The sequence below is a fragment of the Pleurodeles waltl genome, chromosome 3_1 (genome assembly GCF_031143425.1).
Source record: "Pleurodeles waltl isolate 20211129_DDA chromosome 3_1, aPleWal1.hap1.20221129, whole genome shotgun sequence".
In the NCBI taxonomy this organism is placed as follows: domain Eukaryota; kingdom Metazoa; phylum Chordata; class Amphibia; order Caudata; family Salamandridae; genus Pleurodeles; species Pleurodeles waltl.
The window spans coordinates 631,016,097-631,041,958 of NC_090440.1; the positions used below are offsets into that span (position 1 = coordinate 631,016,097).

Consider the following 25,862-nt stretch of genomic DNA (forward strand, 5'->3'; position numbering starts at 1 on the left):
ATAACCAAGAAAGTAGATGAATGTAATCAACTATGATTCTAGTCCACAGAAAAAGTGTATCCACCCAACGGTAAGCGAATTAAACAGGATCCAGATATTGGGTACAACCCTGTTAGAAGACAAAAAGTAAATCCAAACCATGAAGTAGTGCTGCACTAATCACACCAATACAGTTTAGTTGTCGTCATAAGTAGCATAGAAATATGCCACAGCATCAAATGATTAACTCACTGGGCACCATGACAGTTGAGTACAAATTAAAAGCAATTTCCCCTACCTCTCCACAGGGAAGAATCTTACTCCCTCCCATCTCCTGTAGCTCACTGTGTCACTGGAATTGAGGTGGGGTAGAGTTGTGGGAGAATATAGGGTTCTCTTTGTTTCCTGGTTTTCCCTCTGGTCTGCTGAACGAAGAAGAGGAGTTTGGCAGAGCTGAGTTAGAATCAGGGGCTGACTTCAGCTTCCTCACACAGCCCAGGCTGTGTGTATACTAGCAACTGTCAGGGGCACACAGCAGCAACTGTGAAATGAACTGATGCGTCAGAGGCACACTGTTTTTTTATTAATTAGGACATCCCACCCTTATGTGGTGGAACTCTCCATTAGCCTTTTAGCTCACATGGCCTTTTGACATCAAAGGGACAATAATTATCAAGTTGACAATGGTGATGTATTAAAAGAAGATAGTTGTTTGCTTCTGAAGAGGTGAACTCTAATCACCTGTTCCTTGCCCCTGGGTCCAGAGGGGAGTAACATAGGTTAATGCAGATCTCTTTAAGTTCATTACAGCCTATTGAGTCCGTGGCCTATTATTTACTTAGAAGCATAAAAAGATTAATGCTGCACTTAACACTATTCGTTCTATTGATCAGTAAGTGTATACACCAAGATCTTTTTTCCTATGCTTTGATGCATTAGTGAAGAATCATAATACTTTTCTACTATGCAATATTGGTATCTCGTTATTGACCATTATACTTGTGTTTTTCATACTGCTAGCCAGAACCTTTGAATAGGAGGATAGTCCAATAACATTTATTGGACACAAAAGGCCTGATTTAGATCTTGGCAGAATCAGTCCTGCTGTTGATTTTCCTTCGGATAATCCATAAGCTGACTAGGAGGTCCTCCCGCTTAATTCAGATGCTGGTGGGCCCATAGACAAAAGTCTGTAGGTGAACTGCCACCAGCGATAGAATTCTACACCCACTTCAATGCGTCATAAGCAAAAGAGGCTGGCATTAGATTTGCAGCCACTTTTATAGCTGGCTCAATTATGATGTGCCTTCCCGTCAACGTAACTGTGGTGGCTAAACCTCCACACCTGAATTGGCAGGTTCAAAGGCATATTAGGTCTACACTTACCTTAAAGGCATATTAGGTCTAAACGTACCTTTTTCTACTTTTCACTTTCCTTGCCGCCACGAACATGACTGTACAATTACTACCTTTGCTGTTGCTACTTGACCACAACACAAATCAACTCTGTCATCGCTGGAACCAAAGGTAAGAGAGTTCTTTAACTGTTACTTCTGGAATTGTCTGTTTACATCAGCTCTGGACTCGTGCATTTTTTTATAAATACTTACAAGTAATAGTATGATAAAGTCTAATTCATATGTGTGCAATGTGGTAGTTTAATACATTTAAAGAAACACAACTGTATATTTTATTTACATTTACCAATTTGTACAAGCTACCCTCATGCTAATGGACACCTTAGTAAAAAGTCACATTAATCCCAAATTCAAAATATGTCCTTGAAGGGGTGTTTAATCATTTTCCCTAAACTATCAAATCAGATCTATATGCATTACACATTATTTGAACAACATCATTGTAATAAAATGTAGTCATTGCACTGCACAATGCAACAAGTGGTTTGCACAAAATGTACATGGAAAGTCACGTCTAAGCTTAAAACATTTCATATATGTATTATTTCATATTTCCCATTGTCTACTGCATTTTCTGTATAACATTAAATTCCATTTATCTCAATTTACTTATGTGTAATCCATATTTGTTTATTATGAATGCATATCATTTTTAAATAAACACACCTGTATTAGCATGTAAAACAATATACATTTTTATTGTTGGTGTAAGTGCCTATTATCATGATGAATGCTTGCACAGAAATGTCCATGTCAATTACACATTTTTTGCACTAATGTATGCACTATGCAAACATGTCAAAAATAAAACCTGTTTTGTTCACTGTCATGAATGAAACTGAGGTCACTTTATTCACATTTTCTCAAGTAACATTGTCATCAATTACTCCAATTTGAAAAATAATAAAAGACAAACTTTCGGAAAATATTTATTTTATTTTTAAACAAGATACATCTCTCAAACAATGTCTGAATAAACAAAACATAAATGCCACAAAACACAGGATGCCCTGCAGCAGTGTTTGGGCTTATGCCCAAGAACTTGCCACCTAATTACACTGCCAAGGGACAACCTCCTCAGGAAGGGCATCTGGTGAGTACAGAGCAGCACTTCAAGGATCCTTCTTGGGAGGTGGTGGGTTTGGGTTTCACAAGTGTCAGAGAAGGTTAAGAAGTACAATTGGGCAGAAGAGAAAAGGTAGAAGGGATGGGTGATAGAGCTGGATTGGGTGATGTGTGCATGAGTGTTTTGCAGGTGCATGTGGGTCTGGTGTCAGTTGTGTATGGCACTGTGTTTTTTGGAAGGTGTATGGTGTTCAGCTGAGTGTGTGCATTTGCGTTTGGTGTGTGCTGTTGCATGTGTGCTCTTCTGTGAGTATGTTTGTTTAGATGAGTGTGCTGTTGAGGTAGTTGATGCGGTTGTGGTGCATGTGCCTCTATGTGTTGCAGATATGTTGGTGGGTGGTGCATGTTTTGGATGTGTGTGGGCTTGTAGGTGTTTTGCACTTGGGTGACTGTGAGTGTGTGTGTTTGGTGGTAGGTTTGTGACTGTGTTTGTTTGTATGAGTGTGCTGTTGAAGTGAATATTGTGGGTGTTCCGATGGTTGTGGGTGTTCTGGTCATTGTGGAGATTGTTGGTGTGATGGTGGTTGTTTGTGTGGTGGTGGTGGCAGTGCTTGTGTCTGCGGTAATGGATATTGTGGTTGTGGTGCCTTTGGGAGTAGGTTTAGTAGTATATATATGTTGGATTGGTGTATGTTTGTGTTTTCTTGTATGTTTATGTGTGGGTGTTAGTGGGTGTTGTTTAACATGTAGGTGTGCAGGTGTGTGACTGTGTTTTTTTGCATGAGTGTGCTGTTGAGGTAGATGTTGTGGTTTAGGTCGTTGTGGGTGTACTGGCGGTTGTGGGTGTGCTGATCATTGTGGTGATTGTGGGTGTGATGGTGGTTGTTTATGTGGGTGTAGTGCATGGTAGTCCTTGTGTCTGTGATGATGAATGTTGTGGTTGTGGTGTCTTTGGATGAAGTGTTAGTAGTATATGTATGTTGGATGGGTGTATGCTTGTGTTTCCTTGTGTGTTTATGTGCAGGTGTGCTGCTTGTGCCTGTTGGAGTGGGTGCTTGCAAAGTGAGTGTGCTTGATATTGAGAGTTGGGATTTGGGATGAGGAAGGGACGGGAGTAGGGGCACAAGTTTGCCCAGTTGGGGGCTGCAGTCAGTGCAGATGCTATCTTTGCAAACAATCTCTCCATGCCAGATATTGAACTATGAATGGCATCCAGAAATGCAATCATTTGTTACGTTTGGCAACTAAGGCCCTAGATGCCATTCGCGATCGCTGTCTGGCCTACAGAGATGCTGCTCAACAGATAAAAGCCTCTTCACTGAGAGCAGTTGGAGGGGACAGGGGCAGTGCATGTGTGTGGCAAAGGAGGCCACAGCCCTTTTAAGGCATGGGGTTGGCCAACTGGGGGGGAGCAAGAGGGAGGATGAGATGGGACTCTGGGTGACATACAAGGATACAGATGGTAAAGGTCCTGTAGGGTCCTCCACCACTATGAACAGGTCGCTTATGGAGGCCTCTAAAGATGATGACAAGCAGGTGGCCTCCATTCCAATTCCTTCACCCTCCATGCCACTGTCTCCATTGGTGTGTGAGGTACCACCACCCGACACACAGTGGCCAGCTACTTTACTGCCTTCATTGGCAATGTACCCTTCACCTACTCCATAAGATGCTGAAAATACAGGTAGAACATTGTTACTAGATCTGTGAATGAAAAATGATCATGACGATTTAAAAAAATATATATATCCAATGTTTCATATTTCACCTGTTTTCAAGCATAGGTATACTTTATCATTGCCCCCTGTATGTAGGGAACATTTTAAAGATCAATTTGCTCACTATTTTGTAACTTACCATTACTTCTCCCATTCCTCCCATTTCATTTTTAATCTTTTATCTTACAAATTTCAAATTCCTACCAGCATTGTTTAACACCCATGAACGGTACGGATTGGTTGTTTTAAATAGTGGTCTCATGTCACAAAAATAAACCTATAGCAAGAAACATTTGAACTATGTACATTGTCCATCTGCAAAAGAGTCATTCAATAACTCTTTTCCATAAATATTGACTCATCATCTGGACATAAGATAGGGCAGAAAAATGTTGTCTTTGGGTATGTGTTACACTGTCACCAATGTATACCCATTTCTGTCTGTTTCATTTCATAATATTGCCTACCAATTTCATGTAAACACAGACTGGCTTACATGCACATTTGTAAAGAAGTAAGGCTTCTCGCCAATCTTCAACTGTGAACATAAACTGAATTGAATTTTGAAGTGAAAACATATTTTTTCATATATTTTTTCATTTTTTTTTTACCATTGTTCTCATTGGTTCCTAGTCATTTTGGATCACATGCTCACTATTGTTTGTTTATTACACCAACTCCCAGCGTGAAGTTTGGAACATCCGTTGTATCATAAGTGCATTATATGCTGTGTCACCTGTAATAGGGTCAATATAACTTCCTCACAATTGTAATGGAGCATCGCACCTGACACAATCATGAGTTGTATCCTGTTTGGTACAACTATCCTTCATCACAGACAAAATACATGTATATTTTTTTTCTTAGGCAGGAATGTGTCTGCTCAAAACAGTCTTTTGGTAGTGATCGAAAATCCAGTGGATTTTCCACAAATCAATACACAAAATTCAACATCATACACATTGTGCAAAAGTACACCTTTCAGAACTCTTCTTGTGCGGTCGACATGTATCAACCTTTCTGTTGATGCCATAATTTGTTGCTATAACCAAAAATAAATATCTAACAATGAGAACTCAAAAAAATAACTTACCCCCTCAATGCTGCTGTTGGGCTCTTAACTGTCCATCAAGCTTTGGATAGGACCCCGCAAGTCTGCAGGCCATTAGGGGACCAGGGTGCAATTCAAGCCCTTCCCAACATGGGAAGACTGGCTGAGCTGGACTTCTGATGGCTTCCTGGTCCAGCATCGTAGGTCCTCTAACCTCTTTGCTTCACTGCTTGGTGATGGCCTTCTATATGTTTTTTTGTGATGGGCGTTCACCTGTATGAATGTGAAAAAAAGTTTAAAAAAACATGTTTTATGAGTTTTTATTTGTTTGCATTGATGTAACACAATTTTGATAAATCTATTACAAGCATTTCTAAACAGTTATGTTCTTAAAAATCTCTTTATTGAGTTTCATAAACCATACAAGTGCAGAAACAAAAACCGTACAGTTACAGCTGCAGCATTAACATGACAATATCAGGCAAAAAGGAGATCTGGGGATTGGGGATGTGACATGGGGGGGCAGACAGGAACTCAATAGGGGGGCCACAGAGCAAGCATTCTAATTCAATAAAGAAAGTGATACACGTGCCTCAATGGGCATGAAGCTACGTAGCATGCATATTTCACAGATACTTAGAGACAATGGTGGTCATTATGACATTGGCAGTCAGCTGACCGCCACACCGGCGATGGCGGTAGTACCGTCGCCAGGCCTGTGGTGAAGACCACTAAATCATGACCATGGCAGTGATCCCTCACATAGACAGCCAATTTACTACCTGAACCACCAGGCGGAAGACAACAACCCCCCCACCATATTACGACATAGCAGACCACTAGGATTTCTGAGGCAGGACCACCGCCACCAAAAGCTTGGTAAAAACACATCATAAAAAAGGAGACACACCTCCAGGGACACAGAGGAGTACGCAGCTGCCATGGAACCCAAACTCAAAGTCCTGCTAATACTGTACCACGCGATGGCAGTCCAGGAGCACCAACGCCAAAGAAGACGACGAAGGTGAGTAGAGCCACCTGGCACACAAGGGAGGGAGGAGAGAGTGACACACCCACACACACAACACACACCGAGAACCATCTGCAGAGTTAATCAACATCAATATAATCCAGGAACAAAGAAAGCCTGGACACATACCTCTGGTCTAACCACTTTAATTATGTGGGAACAGTGTCCTAAATCTAAAATATATAAACATACACATATGAACAAATATACAGCAAGGGCCATTGGCCAGTCCATGGACAATAAATGCCAATAGGGCAACATCCAAGGCCCAATTTGACTCCTGACAGCCCAGTCAGTCCCCTGTGCAGGGGCATCAAGGTGATGGTAGGCTGGCAAAGGGGTTTCTTCATGGGAAGGGGGTCCTTGGACTTGGGTTTGGGAGGGGGCGGGTCTTTACGCCTCTGTTTAGGGGGTGGAGGAGTGGGTTTGTGCCAATATTGGCAGGTTGTCACAGTGTCCTTTCCTCGGGATCTGCACGCCGCCGAACAACAAGCCCACCTTCCGGCATCACCAACTCAGAAAGCTATTATAGCAAAGAGTTATGGTGAAGACAGTCGCGGGGAAGGGAATTAGGGTAGAGAACAGAAGGGCGAGAGATCTGAAAAGGAAAAATGGCTAAGCATGTATGTATATACTTGTTCATAACAGCATTAACACTCAATTATACATTTAGATAAAGGCGTCTCCGTGAATGCAAGTGTTGAGACCCTTATGGAACAAACAAAGGCGTCTTAGTGGATGCAAGTGTTGAGACCCTAATGGAACAGACAAAGGCGTCTCCGTGGATGCACGAGTTGAGACCCTTATGGAATAGACAAAGGTGTCTCCATGAATGCAAGTGTTGAGATCCTTATGGAATAAACAAAGGCGTCTCCGTGAATGCAAATGTTGAGACCCGTATGGAATAGACAAAGGCGTCTCCATGTGTGCAAGAGTTGAGACCCTTATGGAATAGACAAAGGCGTCTCCGTGGATGCAAGTGTTGAGACCCTTATGGAATAGACAAAGGCGTCTCCGTGGGTGCAAGAGTTGAGACCCTTATGGAATAGACAAAGGCATCTCCGTGTGTGCAACAGTTGAGACCCTTATGGAATAGACAAAGGCGTCTCCGTGGATGCAAGAGTTGAGATCCTTATGGAATAGACAAAGGCGTCTCCATGGGTGCAAGAGTTGAGACCTTTATGGAATAGACAAAGGTGTCTCCGTGTGTGCAAGAGTTGAGACCCTTATGGAATAGACAAAGGCGTCTCCATGGATGCAAGAGTCCAGACCCTTAAGGAATAGATAAAGGCGTCTCCATGGATGCAAGTGTTGAGACCCTTATGGAATAAACAAAGGCGTCTCCGTGAATGCAAGAGTTGAGATCCTTATGGAATAGACAAAGGCGTCTCCGTGGATGCAAGTGTTGAAACCCTTATGGAATAAACAAAGGCGTCTCTGTGGATGCAAGAGTTGAGACCCTTATGGAATAGACAAAGGCGTTTCCCTCAATGCAAATGTTGAGACCCTTATGGAATAGACAAAGGTGTCTCCGTGGATGCAAGTGTTGAGACCCTTATGGAATAAACAAAGGCGCCTCCGTGGATGCAAGTGTTGATAAAATCATGGGACTTCAGGATGTCATAAGCATTAAACAAAACTGGGCGTGACCCTTCTCTGAATCATGGAACAAGTACAATTAGTAAAATCATGATACTTCAGGATGTCATGAGCATTAAACAAAACCGGCCGTGGCCCTTCTCTCAATCATGGAACAAGAAAAATTAGTAAAATCATGATACTTCAGGATGTCATGAGCATTAAATGAAACTGGGCGTGGCCCTTCTCTGAATCATGGAACAAGAACAATTAGTAAAATCATGATACTGCAGAATGCCATGAACTTTAGAGAAAACTGGGTGTGGCCCTTCTCTGAATCATGGAACAAGAACAAATAGTAAAATCATGATACTTCAGGATGTCATGAGCATTAAACCAAACTGGGCATGGCCCTTCTCTGAATCATGGAAGAAGAACAAACTGAGACCTCTGAACCTTGAGAAGGCAAGAGCTTGGACCGTGGATATACTCTGAACATCAATCATGCAACTACTATGCATTCATAAACATAAAACCTTTGGTCTCAGTCTCGAAATTTGCAAAGACTTAAATATGCATCTCACATATCATCAAAGACTTTAATATATCTCTCATATATTATGCTTCCAAAAACAATGAAACTATGATTTACTTATCTTTGAAATGTTTTCACATTTGCCACCTAGGCGTGAAAGTTTTGCTCATGTAAACTGAATCGCCTTGAATGTTGTGCCAAGTGCGCTTTACTCCTGTGAACTGAAGCGCTTTGAATGTCATGCCAAGTGCGCTTTACTCCTCTGAACTGAATCGCTTTGAATGTCGTGCCAAGTGCGCTTTACCAGTGTGGCCTGAAACGCTTTGCTTGTTATGCTAAGGGACGCTTTACCTTTTGGAAGTAATGACTTCCTTCAAACTTGGATTCAGCAAGGCCTTAACGCTATGACTACGACCTACTTGTTTTTTAATGCACCATGGAAACAAGGATACTTCGATTGGATGACACTCTGCCATTCAGGAACTCTGCTCTTCTCCAGAGAAACCCCATGAGGTCTGGCTGCATCGAAATCTTCAAAATAGTGAGCAACGTGCTTGGGTGTGGCTGGCACACCCCAAGATGGCTGCTGCCTCTAAAAACATGGACTTGTAGTCCCTTCATGGAATAGCACTGATAAGTGCATCTTGTTCACCATTGAGCTGGACCTGCATCTCTATGAGCTTTGCCACAGGGCAGACGATGTTGATGGCCACCTTTGAAGCAAGAGGGGATGACAAGTGGTGCGCCGAAAGCGCTGCAGAGCCACGCAGCGGAGTTTCGGGCGGGACCTGGACCGCGCATGGCTCTATTCCTGACACAGGTATAGTTTTAGGGAGAGGAACAGGAGTGGACTGGGAGCTGGAGGTACTGGGGTGGGGGAGAGGCATCTTTCTCTTTTGGGCAGGATGGGGGGGAAAGAAGAGGTCAAGGAAGGAAAGGAAAAGTTTCTTAGGACCAACGGGGCGGGTTGTGGGAGGAGGTTTGGGAGTGGAGGTAGAGGTAGTGGCTGTAGGAGGAGTAGGTGGGAATCATCATCCAGCACAGGGACACTTCAGTAGAGTTTTACTCCATATCCCCATATTTGGGAAAGCTACTACATAATGCAATGTCCTAAAATGCACTTGGGTGAAATAAAATCTTTCTTGAATGTTTGGTACAATTAACAAATAATTTTGAATAGTCTCATAAGCTTCAATCATATAATGCGCTACTGTCGATTTCTTTCGTTCTCTACTAGCTCTGTCACTTTCTCTCTGCCACAATAGTTGGTATGTCTTTTTTACTGAATTGAAGAATGGTAACTGGGTCATCGAAATCTGGATCCAGGTTTATACTTTTCAGCAAATGTTTTAAATGCACAAACTATGGGATTCTATCCCTATGCTCTAGTGTTAGTCTTTAATAATCTCTTTTGTAAATCGTGTCCCTTCTTTAGATCAGATGCTGTGCCATGCCAATATGGCACTAGTATATATCAAGTCTTCTACATAGGGCAGCCAAATTCCCTATATACCATGTATGAAGAAGTAGTATTTGGCACAGCAAGTAGTCTACAAAGGAATTTATTCCCTAATACTTGTAGAGACTGGATTTAAGGCATTAAACCCCATAGGGCAGAACCATAAGTGATACTACTAATTGTTTTACTTCTATAAATTTGTAGCACATCCCTAAAGGGTTTATTGCCAATTTTCCTTGGAAATCTAAAAACGGCCTCTGCTGCGCTTACATATTTCATCTTAGTTATTTCTAGGTGCTGGCTCCAGTTGCCCATATTAGAGAACTGTACACCCAGGTATGTAAAACTATTTACCTCCTCACATTCATGACCAATAATAAAATATGTTTCTTTCTGGCCTTTCCCAGGCCACATGTCATTACAACTGTTTTGTTCAGATTAAGGCACATATCTCTACCGTTCATAAACTCTACAAAGCCCTCAATCAGCCGCTGCAGCCCATTTGCGGTTCGTAACAGTAGGACCGCATTGTCTGCATCTAGAAGACTTGGACCAGGCTTTTCCCTATTTTAGGTTTATCAACTGCCATATGTTTTAGGTGGGCATCTATCCCATTGATATAAAGTGGAAATAGAAGAGGAGCTAAAATGCTCACTAAGCCATGTCTGCCATGGTTTGCTAGATACTCACCAATTACCAAATATACAGACCTCCCAACATTGCTATGCAGGACCACACAAGAATAGCTAAACCGGCATATTGGGGCATCCACTGACTAGAACCTTCCACCGAAATCCCATGGCAGGCAACAAGAACAAAATACCACACAGTCTGTACTCACCCTCTTGTGGCTGCTGTGCTGTCCTCAAGCGCCCATCCAGCTCAGGACTGGCTACCACCAGTATGCGGGCCATTATGGAGAGGGGGTCAGGCTCTGACGGGCACCCCTCCCTCATTGGGAGGTCATCCCCAGCTGGGCCACTGTGGTCTTCCAGGCCCAGCATCTCAGGTCCTCCCCCGTTTCCTGCAGTGGGTGCTCTGCCAACTATGGACCCCAGGGTCCACCCGTCCTTGCTGATGACACGCCACAACCTTTTCTTTTGATGGGTGCTGACCTGCAGAGGAGACACAGACCGAAGGACACCATGAATTTAACAATCCATTCTGTAACACAAATCGCTTACATACTGCATATGACCCACATTAAGCACACATGTGACCTGTACCTCTGCATTAACATTGCATGCAGCCAAAAACCCTCTCCCAAATGACACACTGCCAGCACACACATACATCTTCATGCAGCAATGTCGCGTTCAACGTACCCATTATGTTCTCACCTGTTGGTCTGGAGATCACATGCAACCGCCTATACAGGGGTAGGACCCCATCCACAAGCTTCTCTAACTCCTCGGATGTAAAGGCTTGAGCCCTTTCCCCTTTAGCACGGGCCATCACAGGTTCCAGGCACAGGACACAGCTGCACACGCACGCACACGCATGAGCAATGTGTGTCCCTCACTACTTCCAGGTGACTCCGGATACCCCAACCTGTTCTGTCTGTTGACCTGTGAGAAATCTGGGAACAGGGGCTGAAAATCGGTACAATGAAGGACATGGCCGTATCAGGGGGGCTGTCGAATGCACATTTGGTCTACTGAAAGCCAGGTTCTGGTGCCTCCATTTAACAGGTGGATCCCTATGCTACGCCCCAAAGAAAGAATGGATTCATACCTTACTGGACATTTGGACAGGATAATACAGTCCAATACATTAAATTTTCTGTATGATAAAGCACAAATACTTGAGTTGTGTTCAAGGTTGTTTATTGAAGTGACAAAAAGGGAGGAATAATGCAACAGAGTGGAGTAATGGGGGACGGAAGCTTGAGTGAAGTGGCCCAGTTGGTTTGTAGCACGGCTCCAGTGTCCATGAGGCCATATGAAAAGGAGCAATGGTAGTCCAAAGTGAACAAGGTGACTCAGTGGCAAACAAGGAGGACATTCGGGAGGGGCTAATTTCGTGGAGGTGGTCTCGGTCTTGACAACAGTCTCTGGTGTCTGTCTGGGTCATAGGGAACGTTTGCAGGGTGGTTCACCTTCTGCAGGGGAAGGGGTGCTGTAGGCCTGCAGGTGTTGTTGCAGGTCCTCCTGTCCACTAGCTGCTGCAGATGTTGATGGCTGGTGAGTGGAGTGGCTAGTGGAAGTGGCCCGCTGGTATGTGTTCTCCCACAGGGTTTTGGCCATGTCATCCAGACCCCCTTCAGCGGAGGTCATGTTGGCATTTAGGCCCTGCAACTGCTGCGTGACCTCCTGGAGTACCTCCTGCAGCCACTAGTTCTTCTGCAGGATGATGATCACCTGGCCCATCCTGTCCTGGGATTTTTCATATGCCCCAGGACATGTGTGAGTAACTCCTGGGCTGTCAGTTCCCTGGGCCTGGCCTACCCCTGATGCACAGATGATCTCACACTGTCGCTGGCCCTCTGTGCCAGTGTTCCTGGAATGGTGTACCCACACCCCCTTACACTCGGACCTTCACTGTCTTTCCTGTGTGGTGTTGACTCAGGTCCCTGTACAGGTGGGCACACTATTGATGTGTCCTGGGGACAGGGGGTTGGGGATGTTGGGTGGCTTCTGTAGTGTTGGAGTTGGAGGGAGGACCTTGTGGTGGATTGTGGGATGTGGAAGCTGACTGACCTGTGGTCCCAGATGGGCCTGGGACATCTAGAGTTACTGTCATCACAGAGGGCATCTTCTGGTAGACGACTGGGTTGCCGTGGCACCTGCTCCCCGGTGACGTTGGCTGGGGCACCTGTGGAGATGTAAATGATTTGTTAGGGTCATTGTCTGTCACATATTACACATTTCTGGCTTTCAAAATGGGTTTGGTGTTACCCTCCCACCTCTGGTATTGTATGGTGATAGATTGTGGGATTGGTAGTTCTATATGTTGTCCATGCATTGCCATTGTGTGTACATGCAGAGCTGGAAGGGGCATACTTGCAGTGGGTAGAGCATGCAATTGAGGGTGGTTATTGGAGTGGGGCACTATATGGGATGGAGCGGGGTGTAGGGAGTCAGGGTGAAGGAGTGACATACCATGCAGGTATCAGTGGAGGTAGATTAGTAATGGTGACTTACCAGTGTCCCTCCCTCCAGTGACTCCAGTGAGGCCCTCAGGATGTAGGTTTATCAGGACTTGTTCCTCCCATGCGGTCAACTGTGGAGGAGGAGGTGGGGGTTCACTGTTAGTCCTCATGATGGTGACCTGGTACCTTGATGCAATGGAACGCACCTTCCCTCATAGGTCATTCCATCTCTTTCGAATGTTGTCCCTTGTAAGTGGATGTTGTCCCACACAGTTCACCCTGTCCACGATCCTTCCCCATAGCTCCATCTTCCTGGCAATGGATATCAGCTGGACCTGTGCACCAAACAGCTGTGGCTCTACCCTGATGATTTCTTCCACCATCATCTGCAACTCCTCATCAGTGAAACAGGGGTGCTTTTTTGGGCACATGCCTATTGTGGGGTGTGTGTTGTGCAGAGGGTGTTCGGTGTTGAGGTAGTGTGTGTGGTGTGTGATGCGTTATGATGTGTAGGTAAATGTGGTGTGTGTGGGCAGGGCTTGGCCTGGCAAGGTGTAGCAGTCTTTGTGTGTATGCAAAGGATTGTGGGTTATGTGGGGGTATGTTTATTAGTGCTGTTGGTGGGTGTGGAGGTTGTGTGTATATGTGTCAGGTGTGGGTTTACTTTTTCAGGCCAATGTTGGCTTCATGTGGTGCTGGGTGCCCTATTCCACTGTGGCGGTGTGCACTGCCAATGGCTGACCACCGTTCAATGTCCACTGTGGTGATTCGTGGGTGGTGTATTGCTGGCATAGCGGGGATGGTGGTGGGTCCAACAGTTTTTCACCCTCGTTCAGTCTGGCCAACTTGTGGTTGTGACTGGTTTCTGTCAGTTTTGTGGTTGTGTGTCATAATCTGGCAGGCAGATTAACGCCTCCGCGGCAGTCTGTTGGCGGCTGTCGCCACAGTACTCTTCGGAAAAGATTGCCAATGTCATAATGAGGGCCATTGTGTTCAGCCAGTGTACGTCAGCCGAGATACACTTATTTGATGTGTCCCGCATCTTTGGGAGAGCGTGTATGGATCAAAGTGGGGACACATGGATGTCAGTTGTGGTGGGGAGTCTAAGAGGTGGAGTGGGTATTAGTGTTAGGGGCGCCTCTATGAGAGTAATGATGGTTTAGAGAGTGCAGTGATTGGCGATGTCTTACCATATGAAGATGTGAGATAACTCAATTAGCATAATTACATAAGGGCATCCGGGAGCGCACTGTCTACAATACAAGGCTACGATGTTTTGTCTGGGGGTCGAATATCATTTTTTGCTTTTATTTTGATAATGAACACGTCCTAAATTTCTCTACCATCTAGTGCTAATCCCCTATGTCTCAGCATAAGCAGCACGTCTGCCTCCGTTCAGGACCACCGCAGCAATGTGTGCAACTATTTGGCATTGTCTGGGACGGAATGTGCCTTCCAATGCATGGAGACCAGGCTCTTAAATGTGGTAACGGCCAGGTCTATAAATCTATGAAGGTGTTTGTCCCCTCTGGCCCTGTGGCGCAATCCCAATAGGCAGGATTCAGGGGTGGGTGACAGAGCATAGTTTATTATGTTGGCTGTAGCCTTAACTACCTGTTGCCAAGTCCCTTGTAAGGAGGATCATTCCCAAACCGTATGGCAGAAACTCGCTTCGAGCAAACCACAACGTGGACATTTAAGGTCAGCTGTAGGGAACATACGTTGAAAGCAGTAAGGGAAAAGATAAGCTTGGTGCAAGTAATTGAACTGTGTAAAATGGAACCTAGGGTTACGCAATATTCCTTTAACTCCTGATAGGGCTGACGACCATGAGTGCTGGGACAAAGAGCTAGTAAGCACCACATCCCACCGAGCATGGGCGCTCTCCATCCAAGGGCAATTTGTGGTGTTTAAGGCAGTGTATAATATGGAAATTGCTTTCTCAGTCCCCGAAGCTGACAGTATCGGTGTGCTTGCTAAGGTGGTGGTTCCGCGTCACCATTTTGCCACTTGTCATGTATAAGTCGTTTGATTGTGCAGTGTGAGAAAAATAAACCATCTTATAAGCCGTTGGCAACCCTAAGTTAATGAAATGTCAGTAGTGTACCTTCTGTAAAATAGTCTCTCACTGTTGTGAGCTTCTCCGCTTTCCACTGAGTCATGTCATGTTGCCTGAGCACAACCCGAGCAGCCAGCAGCTGCACCACAGGTATCAATGGTGAATATAGTATGTTAGGATGTTTACTGTGTATAAATCTATGCCAGCAGACTCTTGCTGTGGTTATCAGAATAGTTCCATGTGTGGGGGGGCCTGTCTTGTCTGACAGCCAAGTATACACTGAGGTCATACCAAGGAGGTTTGACACATTTGTTTTTTCTGAGTTCTGGGACTCACTCAGCCCCTGCAGTGGCTATTGTAGCTGAGCCACAGTGTAGAATAATTCGAGGTTAGGCACGCCAAGACTCCCCATTTCCAGTGGACACTGCCTCATGGCCAAGGCCATGTGACACCAGTCTTCCCCCAAGAGTAGGTCGGTTAATAAACTATGGCCCTCATTACAACATTGGTGGTAAATCCTGCTTACCGCCGTGCAGAAGACCGCCAACACACCGCCGTGGAATTCCGCCACAGCTATTACGACCCACAGCTCGGAATCTGCCAAAATCTAGACACCCACACAAGTCCCCCACACCAAAGGTCAGTGATAAACTGGCGATAGCAAAACCTCCACCGTCATGCCAACAGGAATACGCCCACACTATTACGACCCACAAATCCACACAGCGGTCTTTCAACCGTGGTAAACCATTGGCGGTACACACCGCCGCGCTCAAATTACACACACATTTACAAAACACAACCACATTGGACAATTCGAAATACACACACCTGATATACCTACACACACCACTCCCACACACTCACAACACTATAAAACACACACCCACATTCGCCACAAACCCTTACAATGAAAAATTTGGAAGAAGCAGAGAGACAGAAAAGCAAAGACCACACCAACATACAGAGGCACACAACATCATCACTCATACACATCCATGCACAAAACACCACACACCCCTAAACATCACCCCACACATCACAACACACACCACCCCACACATCACTACACACACCACCTCACACATCACCCACACCACCCCATGACACAGCAAAGACACCACTGGTTTTCTGAGGAGGAGCTCAGGGTCCAGGTGGAGGAAATCACCTGGGTAGAGCCACAGCTATTCACATCACAGGTGCAGCACACCTCCATAGCTAGGAAGATGGAGCTATGGTGCAGAATCGTGGACAGGGTCAACGCAGTGGGACAGCACCCAAGAACACGGGATGACATCAGGAAGAGGTGGAACGACCTAGGGGGGAAGGTGCGTTCCGTGGTCTCAAGACACCACATTGCGGTTCAGGGGACTGGCAGCGGCCCCCCACCTCCTCCCCCACAACTAACAACATGGGAGGAGCAGGTTGTGGCTATACTGCATCCTGAGGGCCTCGCAGGAGTAGCAGGAGGAATGGACTCTGGCAAGTCAAATCTGTAACTACCATATCCCCCACCCTACCTGCATGCCATCACATACCCCCACCCTCACCCCATCACTCAAACTCCTCACATATGTCCCACTATCACAAACCACACATCCCAACACCAAGCCCTGCATGCAACAACAAAGCATGGACACCCATCACCAATGCATGTCTACTACAGATACCCATACAGATCCCAAAACAATTAACACACAACGTCCTACACAAGAATGTAAGCATTGGGGTACAGGGTCACCCACCCATTGCACACCATGGCACACACAGATGCAATAATCATGCCTTTACACCCCTGCAAGACCCCTACCCAACATCACCGGACAGGAGGTTCCAGACACGTCCACTCCCCCCACAGAAGAGGCCCACAGTGATGACAGCAGCTCTGTCCAACTGGATCTAGGAAACCAGCCCGGCCCATCTGGGACCTCGGTACAGTCGGTTCCCCTGACACAGTCACAGGCCACCACAGAGCCTCCCCCCTCAGGAAACACCAGCACAGTACCCACCCAGCGGGCCCATACCTCTGTCCCCAGGACATGTCAAGCAGCAGTGTGTCCACCACTACAGGGACCCCAGGCAAACCCACCACCCCAAGAACAGCAGGGACCTGGGGCAGTGGAAATGGGCACACGGTTCAGGGGACAGAGGCCCAGGAAAACCGGGGAACTGGGAGGTCTGCTGTGCGACAGATGGAGGATAGGCCCAGGGAACCCACTCTCCACGAGGCCCTCTCCAACATCATGGGAGCGTACCATCATTCCCAGGAGACGATGTCAACGGTACTCGCCAACTTTCAGGAGACCCAGCGGCTGCAGGAGGAACAGTATTTGGGGTTCAGGGAGGAACTCAACTCCATCAACAACACCCTGGGCACAATTGTAGGGGTGCTGAAGGACCTTGTGAACACCAGGAGGGACACTGTGGCACAACAAGGGACCCCTGACACTAGCCTGGACGATGAACGGCCCACCACCTCCACCGGCGCTAGTGGACAGGAGGCACCGCCACAGGACCACAACACCAGCACCCCACCCCCTGCAGATGGAGAACCACCCCACAAGCTGTCCCTGAGATTCAGGACAAAGACAGAGAACAATGCCAAGACCCCCGCCAAGAAATGAGACCACCCTGAATGTCATCCTTCTGTCCAACTTTGTCACCCTGTCCATCCTTAAACTGCCATTGCTCCACTTCCTTTGCCCCTTTGGACAATGCACCTGTGAGACAAATAACTGGACTCTGCCATGGACATTCCTCCACCATCACCCCTGACCATTTTACAACCCCCTCCGCTGTTTCGCACTTAAATAAACACCCTTGAATCACAAAACAATCTGGAGCCAGTCTGTGCTTTCACAAATGTGTATTTGCAATAACTGAGGAAAAACCCAATGTCCACATACCTATGTCCTACAGCTCTAGTCCATGAGGTAACATAGCAGAGGTCACACAGTGGGACCCACATCTGTGAAATTGAAAGGCAAAATGACAAGTCTGGGTCCATACACTGGGTGAAAGTGACAGACAGGTGATAGGTCTAACAATTTTATCAGATGTAGGAGGCAGTGATGTCTTCTTACCTGTGTCTCACTGGAAGTATTGCTGGAGCACAGTGTTTCTGTTGTCTGTGTCCTCTTCTTCTGCCTCCTCTTCTTCACTGTTCACAGGCTCCACAGCTGCCACAAGACCTCCTTCTGGACCATCCTCCCGTAGAAAAGGCACCTGTGATCGCAAATCCAAGTTGTGCAGCACACAGCAGGCCACGATGATCTGGCACACCTTCTTTGGTGAGTACTATAGGGAACCACCTGTCATATGGAGGCACCGGAACCTGGCCTTCAGGAGGCCGAAGGTCCTTTCTATCACCCTCCTAGTTTGCCCATGTGCCTCATTGTAGCGTTCCTCTGCCCTTGTCCTGGGATTTCTCACTGGGGTCAGAGCCATGACAGGTTGGGGTACCCAGAGTCACCTGCAAATGTTGAGGGACAACTGTTAGACACAACTAAACCTTAGGGACAACCCCAGGCCCAGACAACTATTCACACGGTATAGGGTCCTTGCCTTCACCTAATAGCCACACACAGTGCCTCTGGAGTTGCCCCATCACATAAGGGATGCTGATATTCCTCAGAATGTAAGCGTCATGCACTGAGCAAGGAAACTTGGCGTTCACATGGGAGATGTGTTGGTCAGCCAAGCACACCATCTACACATTCGTAGAATGATAGCTCTTCCGGTTTCTGTACACCTGTTCACTCCTGCAGGGGGGACCAAGGCCACATGTGTTCCATCAATGGCACCTATGATGTTGGGGATATGTCTCAGGGCATAGAAGTCACCTTTCACTGTAGGCAAATCCTCCACCTGAGGGAATACGATGTAGCTGCGCATGTGTTTCAGCAGGGCAGACAACACTCTGAACAACACGTTTGAGAACATAGGCTGGGTCATCCCTGATGCAATGGCCACTGTTGTTTGAAAAGACCCACTTGCCAGGAAATGGAGCACTGCCAGGACCTGCACTAGAGGGGGGATTCCTGTGGGATGGCGGATAGCTGACATCAGGTCTGGCTCCAACTGGGCACACAGTTCATGGATTGTGGCACAATCAAGTCCGTAGGTGACTATTACATGTTGCTCATCCATTGTTGACAGGTCCACCAGTGGTCTGTACACTGGAGGATGCCGCCATCTCCTCACCTGCCCAAGCGGATGTGCCCTATGGATGAGAACAGCGAGCACAGAGTCAGTCAACACTGAGGTAGGAAAAAATACAATTTTATTGCACACATTTGTCAATACGCTATGTGCCTGTCTCTGTGTATATGCAAGGCCTATATGTGTGATGCAGTAAAAAAATAATGCCATGTGGCCCCCGGAAATGGCGGCTGTCTGACCTGTAATGTGCGACAAGGGGATATGAGGTAACTACGCTGGCGTTGTACACCGTTGCAGTAGGCGGTCGAAGACTGCAGCGCAATCCTGCATTGGTTAACATTGAGCCCTATGGGTCCCAGAAGCCAATGACGATGTACGCCGGTGGTGACGGGACGCACCGCCGCGGACGTGACCGCCATTTTCTCTCTGTTCACTCACTTGATACCTGATCTTCGACAGGAGAGGACCTACACTGCAAGTGCTGCTGTGACATCAGTCTGGAAGCGACGATGGCTGATGTGTCTGGGAAAGGGCCCCTGCCTTCAGCACGGAGGAGTTGGAGAAACTAGTAGATGGGGTCCTCCCCCAGTACACGCTACTCTACGGTCCTCCAGACAAACAGGTGAGTACACTGTGAGCATGATGCATGGGCAAAACCTGTTTGGAGTGATGTGGATGGATGGAAGATAATGGGGGGGGGAGATGAGGCCTGCATGATCAGACAGTGAGTGTATGTGCGTCAGGGCAAGGGTGGGAACGTGGGACAATGACTGTGATTGTCCGGACGGTAAAAGTTTTACATTTTCCCCTGTACTATTCCTCTAGGTCAGCGCCCACCAGAAGAAGGATATTTGGTGTGCCATCGACAAGGATGTCGGGACCCTGGAGGTCCACCACAGTTGGAGCACCCACTGCTGTAAATGATGGGAGGAGCAAGAAGACGGCGGAGGCCCAGCTGGGGATGGCCTCCCAACGTGGGAGGGTTGCCCGTCGCACCATGACCCTCCTGATGTTCCGGATCCTGGCAGTGGCGTATCCGGAGTAGGATGGGCGCTTGAGGGCATCACAGCATCCACAAGGGGGTGAGTACACTATCATTCTGCTGACTCTGCATGCATTACAAGGTGTCTGGCCGGGGGAGGTGGGCAGTGGGTTCCCCTAGGCTAGGGCGAGCTTTGTAGGCAAGGACCCTTTGTGAGACATGTTAAGTGGCACCCCATCCCCACCAGTGGTAAGAGCCATCTACACCTAGTCAGGCTCCTGTGACTTCCATGTGTGCAGCAATCAGGCATAGGCCATGTACCCCATGTCCCTGTGATTAATTAGGGAACTCCAAGTGCATGGCGTAGTGCAGAGGGCTGCTGTGTCTGTAGTGTCCGCCGATGGTAGTGGTATTGTATGCACTGAACATGTCTTTCTTCTTTCTCCCCCCCCCCTTTTTGTGGTATCCCTGTTTTTGTGTGCATTAGCATCATTAGGCGGAGGAGCTGTGCCACCATCGCAGGGGGGAGCTGCATCCCACATGGCCCTGGAGGGCCAGACAACGGAGTCTAAATTCACTAGTGGGACGGAGGGCGAGGGGAGCTCCATGGCGGGGACAGGAGCTGAGACCAGCGACACCGGCTCTTCCTCTGTTGGGAGCTCCCTTGCGGTGCACCCCTCTGTGCCCACCGCATCTACAGGTACAGCCGCAACCCCCCCTACCATCACCGCCCTCCCAGCAGCCCCTCAGCATGTGTCCCATGGCCGTTCACCCAGGAGGGTGGGCATCTCCTTCGCCCCAGGCACCTCAGCCCCTGCCCCAGTCAGCCCTGCTGCCCTCAGTGAGGAGGCTATTGACCTCCTGAGATCCCTCACTGTTGGGCAATCTACCATTCTGAATGCCATCCAGGGTGTTGAGGGGCAGTTGAAACAGACACATGCATACCTGGAGGGCATTCACTCTGGCCAGGCAGCCCAACAGCGAGCATTTCAGGCTCTGACATCAGCACTGATGGCAGCCATTGTTCCTGTGTCCAGCCTCCCCCTCCAACTTCTTCCACCCAGACCCAATGCCCAGTACTTCAGCCTATCCCAAGCACACCACCAGATCAGCAGACACACACCTCAACACACAAGGGTGGCTCTGGCAAACATAAGCACCACACATCCCACAAGCACTCACACAAGCATCATACCCATGCACACATGCCAACATCCACTGCCTCCACTGTGTCCCCCTCCTCCACGTCTCCCTCCTCCCTCCCTGTCAAGTCTCTACTCACACCTGCATGCACTACATCCTCAGCCACTACCTCTATCACCATCACACCTGTCACCACACACCGCTCACGTGCACTCAACACCCCCAGTACCATTCACACATCCCCTGTGTCCTCTACCAGTGTGTCTGTGAGCCCTCCTCCCAAAGTACACAAACGCAGTCACACACCCACCCAACAGCCATCCACCTCATGACAGCCTCCAGCCCATGCACCTTCACCCAAAGTCAGCAAACGAACACCTCCTACAACCACTACCTCTTCCTCCACTCCCAAACCTCCTCCATCTACCCGTCCCAGTGTGTCTAAAAAACCTTTCCTCCTAAATGTTGACCTCTTCCCTACACCTCCCCCCCTTCCGTCCCCTAGGGCCCGCCTTTCCAGGTCCAAACCCACACCTCAGCCACCACATCACCAGACACAGTGGTGCCAGCAATACCCAGATTTTGGAGTGCACCAAGCAACAGGGCTGTCAGTGTCCCTGCGAGCAAGGTCAAGGACATTCCCCCACCTCCAAAACAGAAAAAGTTGCCCACATCCCAGAGGGAGAAGGCCAAAACACCTGCCACCAAGGGCTCAGCCAAGACAAGTGTGGGGAGTGGCAAGACAGCTGCGCCACCATCCAAGGTGGGGAAGGACCTGAAGAAGAAAGGCAAGTCAATTTCGCCTCCAACCTGCACAGCGGACAAGACCGCCACCGGCACCGCCACATGCACCGCCGCCAAGGACACCGCCACCAGCAGCTCAGATACTGAGCCCTTCACCAGCACCGCAGAAACTCTGCCCTTCAGCAGCATGGCAGTCAGTGAACCTGCCACCAGCACCGCCGCCAGCACCGCGGTCAGTGAGCCCACCACCATCACCGCCATTACTGACTCCACCGCCAGCACCGCGGTCAGTGAGCCAGCCACCAACACGGCAGTCAGTGAGCCAGCCACCAGAACGGCAGTCAGTGAGCCAGCCACCAGCACCGCAGTCAGTGAGGCCGCCACCAGCACCGCTGCCAAATTTACAGCCGCAAGCACCGCCACCACAATGATCGCTGCAGGCACCGCAGCTAATGACACCGCCACCAGCCCCGCCAGCGGATCCGCAACAACCTGAGCCAGTGGCACCACCGCAGACATGGCTGCCATCCCCAGTAGTCATCCGTACGTGGCTGGTGGTCAATTCCAGGGGCCTGGGCAGCTTCCATGTTGCCCCACCGTTAGTGGACTGTCACATCCACTACCTCAGTCATTGGCAGGATGAAGCACTCTGGGCACAAAGCCCCCTCCAGAACCAGTGGAGAAAGGCATCCACTACCTCAGTCCTTGGCAGTATGAAGCACTCTGGGCACAAAGCCCCCTCCAGAACCAGTGGAGAAAGGCATCCACTAACTCAGTCCTTGGCAGTATGAAGCACTGTGGGCACAAAGCCCCCTCCAGAACCAGTGGAGAATCACATCCACTACCTCAGTCCTTGACAGGATGAAGCACTCTGGGTGCAAAGCCCCCTCCAGAACCAGTGGAGAATCACATCCACTACCTCAGTCCTTGGCAGGATGAAGCACTCTGGGCACAAAGCCCCCTCCAGAACCAGTGGAGAAAGGCATCCAATACCTCAGTCCTTGGCAGGATGAAGCACTATCTTGTTTGGGCCTCGCCCATGCATTTTGGGCCCAGTGGTCCACGGACTATATAGGTGGAGTACCTGGACTTGAATTCTTGGTTTACATATTTGTGTATAGTGTATATAAATTTTTGACTAATGGATGTTGTTAGAAATGGGGTTTTTGGTTGGCAGTCAGGTTACCCTCTGTCCAAGCAAGAACCCTCACTCTAGTCAGGGTAAGTCACACACAATCCAAAATTAGCCTGTGCCCACCCTCTGGTAGCTTGGCACGAGCAGTCAGGCTTAACTTAGAAGGCAATATGTAAAGTATTTGTGCAATAAATCATACAATACCACAATATAGCACCACAAAAATACACCACACAGTGTTTAGAAAAATATATAATATTCATCAGGATAATTGTAGGTCAAAACGAATAAAGTTGCAATGTGAATTTGTAGAGATATCACTGAAAAGTGATATAAAGGGGGTCATTCTGACCGCCGGGGCCAGGGTCGGCGGGAGCACCGCCGACAGACCGGTGGTGCCCCGCAGGGCATTCTGACCGCGGTGGTTCGGCCGCGGTCAGATGCGGGAAACCGGCGGTCTCCCGCCGGTTTCCCGCTGCCCTGCAGAATCCTCCATGGCGGTTCTGACACCCCCTACCGCCATCCTGTTCCTGGCGGGACTCCCGCCAGGAACAGGATGGCGGTAGGGGGTGCCGCAGGGCCCCTGGGGGCCCCTGCAGTGCCCATGCCAATGGCATGGGCACTGCAGGGGCCCCCATAAGAGGGCCCCACAAAGTATTTCAGTGTCTGCTATGCAGACACTGAAATATGCGACGGGTGCCACTGCACCCGTCGCACCTTCCCACTACGCCGCCCGCCAGCCCAGGGCAAATCCCAAAATACCCTCAGCGGTCTTTCGACCGCGGAGCGGTATTTTGGTGGGGGAACTTCGGCGGGCGGCCTCCGCCGCCCGCCGAAGTTAGAATCACCCCCAAAGTGTCTTAAGTCTTTAAAAAGCAAACAAAGTCTCTTTCAAGCACAAAGTACCTGGTTTGGAGTGGAAAATCTCCTCAGAGGGCCACAGAAGAAGAGATACATGGAAAAATGGTGTGTGCGTCGATTTCTCCCCAGCACACACAGACTTGCGTCGTTATTTTCCACGCAGGGAAGTTGTGCGTCGGATTCCAGTGCGCGGACAGTCTCTTTCTGTGGATCGCGGGGATTACCAGATGTCCCGGGTCTGTGCGTGGATTTTCCTGCTTGTTTTCCGGCTGCACGTCGTTCTGCGGGACTGCGCGTCGAAATTTCGATCTCACGGCAGGCGTCGCGTCAATTTCTCCTCTGGAGGTCGGGCGGCGTTGTTCTTGCGAAGCCATGCGTCGAAGTTCCGGTCGTCCCGAAAGCGTTGCGTCGATCAGCCTCGGTGTGCAGTGTTTTTCTCACCGCGGAACAAGCTGTGCGTCGAAAATTTCGCCGCACGGAGAGTCCAAGTGAAAAAGAGAAGTCTTTTTGGTCCTGAGACTTCAGGGAACAGGAGGCAAGCTCTATCCAAGCCCTTGGAGAGCACTTTCACAACCAGACAAGAGTTCAGCAAGGCATCAGGCCAACAGCAAGGCAGCAGTCTTTTGTAGAAAGCAGACAGGTGAGTCCTTTGAGCAGCCAGGCAGTTCTTCTTGGCAGGATGTAGTTTCTGGTTCAGGTTTCTTCTCCAGCAAGTGTCTGATGAGGTAGGGCAGAGGCCCTGTTTTATACCCAAATGTGCCTTTGAAGTGGGGGAGACTTCAAAGAGTGGCTAAGAAGTGCACCAGGTCCCCTTCCAGTTCAATCCTGTCTGCCAGGGTCCCAGTAGGGGGTGTGGCAGTCCTTTGTGTGAGAGCAGGCCCTCCACCCTCCCAGCCCAGGAAGACCCATTCAAAATGCAGATGTATGCAAGTGAGGCTGAGTACCCTGTGTTTGGGGTGTGTCTGAGTGAATGCACAAGGAGCTGTCAACCAAGCCCAGCCAGAGGTGGATTGTAAGGCACATAAAGATTTAAGTGCAAGGAAATGCTCACTTTCTAAAAGTGGCATTTCTAGAATAGTAATATTAAATCCGACTTCACCAGTCAGCAGGATTTTGTATTACCATTCTGGCCATACTAAATATGACCTTCCTGCTCCTTTCAGATCAGCAGCTGCCACTTCAACAATGTATGAGGGTAGCCCCAATGTTAGCCTATGAAGGGAGCAGGCCTCACAGTAGTGTAAAAACTAATTTAGGAGTTTTACACTACCAGGACAGATAACTACACAGGTACATGTCCTGCCTTTTACCTACACAGCACCCTGCTCTAGGGGTTACCTAGGGCACACATTAGGGGTGACTTATATGTAGAAAAAGGGGAGTTCTAGGCTTGGCAAGTACTTTTAAATGTCAAGTCGAAGTGGCAGTGAAACTGCACACACAGGCCTTTCAATGGCAAGCCTGAGACAAGGTTAAGGGGGCTACTTAAGTGGGTGGCACAACCAGTGCTGCAGGTCCACTAGTAGACTTTAATCTACAGGCCCTAGGCACATATAGTGCACATTGCTAGGGACTTATAAGTAAATTAAATAGTCCAATCAGGTATGATCCAAAGTTACCATGTTTCAAAGGGGAGAGAGCATATGCACTTTAGCACTGGTTAGCAGTGGTAAAGTGCGCAGAGTCTAAAAGCCAGCAAAAATGAGGTCAGGAAAAGAGAAGGAGGAAGGCAAAAAAGATTGGGGATGACCCTGTCAAAAAGCCAGGTCCAACAGATGTTTATTGATTATAATGGTTACAATAATTTCCTTTTGTCCTTGCGTTCTTCCAGGGGGGTTTGGGGGGTGTAAATT

General features: G+C 48.2%; 1 protein-coding gene across 1 annotated transcript in view; it reads left to right on the top strand.

The window, feature by feature from the left end:
- Window positions 1-25,862, top strand: part of LOC138284401 (mucin-5B-like) — a 1,991,087-nt gene that overhangs the window by 1,835,251 nt on the left and 129,974 nt on the right. The gene's annotated exons all lie outside the window — the stretch shown is intronic.